General features: G+C 35.0%; 1 long non-coding RNA gene across 1 annotated transcript; it reads right to left on the bottom strand.

The window, feature by feature from the left end:
- Positions 1-339: 339 nt before the first annotated feature.
- Positions 340-3,307, bottom strand: LOC121966382. Its single transcript, XR_006107580.1, has 3 exons — positions 2,656-3,307; positions 1,455-1,598; positions 340-453 (listed from the first exon to the last, which is right to left on the bottom strand). It is a non-coding gene; the product is annotated as an uncharacterized LOC121966382 (long non-coding RNA).
- Positions 3,308-3,329: the final 22 nt, after the last annotated feature.

Below are 3,329 nucleotides of genomic sequence, written 5' to 3' on the forward strand. Positions count from 1 at the left end.
CATACTACATTCTGACATTTTTTGAAGGATTATCCTACAGCATACTGTACTTTTTAAAATTTTCTAGCCACTATACTATTAATTTTTTACCACGAAAATTCTTGACATACTTCAATTTTTTTTCATTACATTTTCTAAATACTATACTATGATTTTTTTTCCATCAAAATTTCATGATGTACTATATCATGACATTTTTAGAAGAAGTTTCATATGGCATATTATACTATGACTATATTATGACTTACTATCAACTTTTTTTCATGGAATTTGCAAATGCAATAATTTGCACATTCTTTTTCCTGGAAAAAATTTGAAAACATCATCACCCACCTGTCCCGGCGCCATATACGATGGCGTATTTATCGACGGTGGCCAACGCTGGTCGCCACAACAACAAGGCCTGGCTGTCTGTGACGTTCACGGCCCGCAGGTCTGTCGGAGAGTCAGGCACTGAGGGAGACATAAAGATACTGACATTTAGTATTATTTTACTTTATTTGCACTGAAAATGGTCAAAAAACTGAACATGCAAAGAAAAACAGCATTTTGGAAGAATAACTAAACGACCGTAGAACAGTGTTGGAATGTAAAGAGGCCAAAAAAACCCCCAAAAAACCAGCAAGAGAGCAGAGAGATGATTTCACACTGTGAGAACGATTATGTTGGGCTTGTCAACAGTTACACCCTCAGAGTTTTGAAATAACGCAGAGCAGGATGAGACTCCTCCGAGAATAAACGCAGCTGATTGTTTCCAGACTCAACACCTGCTGAAGACTTTAGCAGAGATTTCCTAAAATACTCGAAACTCCAGAAAACAAGCAGGTTTGATTTCTAACATGCTGAAAATTTAAACTGTATATATTTACTGACATTGTACTGTAATATAATTTTAATTGATTTTTAATGCATTGGAAATTTAAGCTTCTTATATTTATTAAAAATGTGTACATAACAAAAAAAAAACACCTCATAATTTGTGTTTTATTTATTTTATTATGTATAATATTTATTTCACAAAGAGGGGGTTTCACAATCAGCAGGTGTTTACATGGGTTTACTGTATATTTATTATTAGTTTTTTCCTTGTTTATCTTCCTCCTTTTTTCTGTAAATAATAATGTAAAATTGTAGATATTTGATTTTGGGTATGCATATATATCTAATTAATAAGAGCATAGGTTCAAATTAATAAATTAAAATTTAATGATTTATAGAGAAAAGGTGGGATTAAATAAATCTCACTTCTTCTCACTCCTTTTAGATTATGTAAAGTCATCATGAGTTTGACCTTTTTTTTAATGTCTTTATTGTCTGTAAATATTACTTTTTTTCCGTCTGCTTGTTTGTAAAATAATTTCTCTATTTTCTTTTTACATGTTAGAAATAAATCAGATTCATTCATTTAGCGCAGCTCAGTTACGTTACAGCAAAGTGAAAGTTGCCATTCTTACGTGTCATGACAAAGTCTTTGAGTGGATCGCTCTCGTCCAGTCCCAGGATGGAGATGACGCTGACCTCGTAGGAAGATCCGGGCGTGAGCTTCGAGAGGCCGACGCTGGAGTCGTCCGAGTCCACGGACACTGACACCGGCTCACCTGCAGAGAAAACCACCAAAATATATTTGCAATTATTTGCAATATTCACAATAAACTGACAAATCTAAATTAAATTACATTGTGGGTAAACGTGAGCACACTCGGCTCGGTTTTGGCTCTAGAGGATCCAGTGTGAGCTGCTTGTGGTTCATATAAAGCCAGGGGGCCAAAATTGGGCCCCTGTGCTAAAACCACCTCTTGTCAGTGTAGTCTGACATCGAGGTGAGCTGAATTTAAGCTGTTGGCATTTTGGCTGCATGTTGAAGACCAACTAACAAAGGGTTTTTAAAGGTAAAATATGCAGGATTTTCCTAAAAAATAAAGAAAAATGTAGCACTGGTGCTATTTCTGTTGTTGCTGTTTTTTCTGTTATGGCGGTAAGAGGAGAAAACATGAAAAATGGAAAAAATGGGAAATGAGAGAAGGCTCAGGTGCTCTGAGATTTGAATGTCTTTCATTGTTCTGCCAATAAAAAAATGAAAATAAAGTAATTTGTCTCAATCTGTCAATCCTAGTGTGTAGTGGCTGCAGACTGACTGGGTTTTATCTCATTATTTTCTATGTTCAGGATGTTATTAGGAACACCGTGCAGGTGATGTCAAGACTATATATAAAAAATTTTTTTAAAAAAATCAAATAAAAAATCTGTTCCTTCCAAAAATTGTGTTGTCATTTGTATTTGCTAAAAATGAATTGAAGCACGAACTACAAAAACAATTTAAAATAGATAAATAAATTAAAAAAAAAAAAAACCTGATGTCTTTCAAAACATGAGAGGAAGGTAATAGGCCACTTAACAAGAAATGGCCCCAACATGAGCAAGAAATTTCACAAAAAAAAAGAATGAAAAACGAATATAGTTTCCAGAGATTTTTCTCTTTAATGATAATTTTCTACAAATTCTCCCCCCTTTTAAAAAATAAATTTATTTAATTAAATTCTTTTAAGTAATTTTGCTTACCATCTTTTACTGTTTTCCTGATACAGAAAACATAAGGACACTTTTTATATGCCATTATCAAATTATTTTAAATAAAACGTGGACGTCAGCTCTCACCCTCCTCAGCGTGGGTGTAGGTGACCTTGAATCCGCTGACTGGAGTCTTTGGTTTGGTCCACGACACCGTCAGAGAGTTGTCCGTCACCTCGGTGAAGACGATGTCGGTTGGAGGCTCCGGGCCTGAACGGTACGAAGAACACCATGAGAGAGGTGGATGAAAGGAGAGAAAAACGAAGAAATATAGAGGAAGAAGTAAAAGTACAGAGGAAACATGAGGAAGAAACAGGAGTAATAAAACAAAATGCAGGTGAAATAAAAGAAAAGAGCAGTCAGAGAAGTCGTAAAGTAAATAAAAGAGTAATTTGGGACAGACAGTGCAGCAGATTTCATGAAAAGATGACAAAAATGGCCACTAAAAAGAGTGAAAACAGTGTGTGTACATTGTTTATTCATCCACACGTTTGCTATTAGTGCTCCGGTGAGTTTGTGTGTATATATGTACAGTGCAAACATATATACAGTATACAAATCATATACATAAGACATAGACATACAGTCATTAATCGTAACAATCAAGTGCAGATGATGGATCCTGGACAGCAGCGAAGGAAAGAAAGATGATTTTTTAATAGTTAGCTGGTCGCTCAAACCTGAAAATAAAAGCGTGGCAGGAGTGAAGGAGGAATAAAGTTTCACAGGATGAATGAAAACAAATACATTCAGATATTAAC

The sequence above is a fragment of the Plectropomus leopardus genome, unplaced genomic scaffold, assembly GCF_008729295.1.
Source record: "Plectropomus leopardus isolate mb unplaced genomic scaffold, YSFRI_Pleo_2.0 unplaced_scaffold24265, whole genome shotgun sequence".
NCBI lineage: Eukaryota > Metazoa > Chordata > Actinopteri > Perciformes > Serranidae > Plectropomus > Plectropomus leopardus.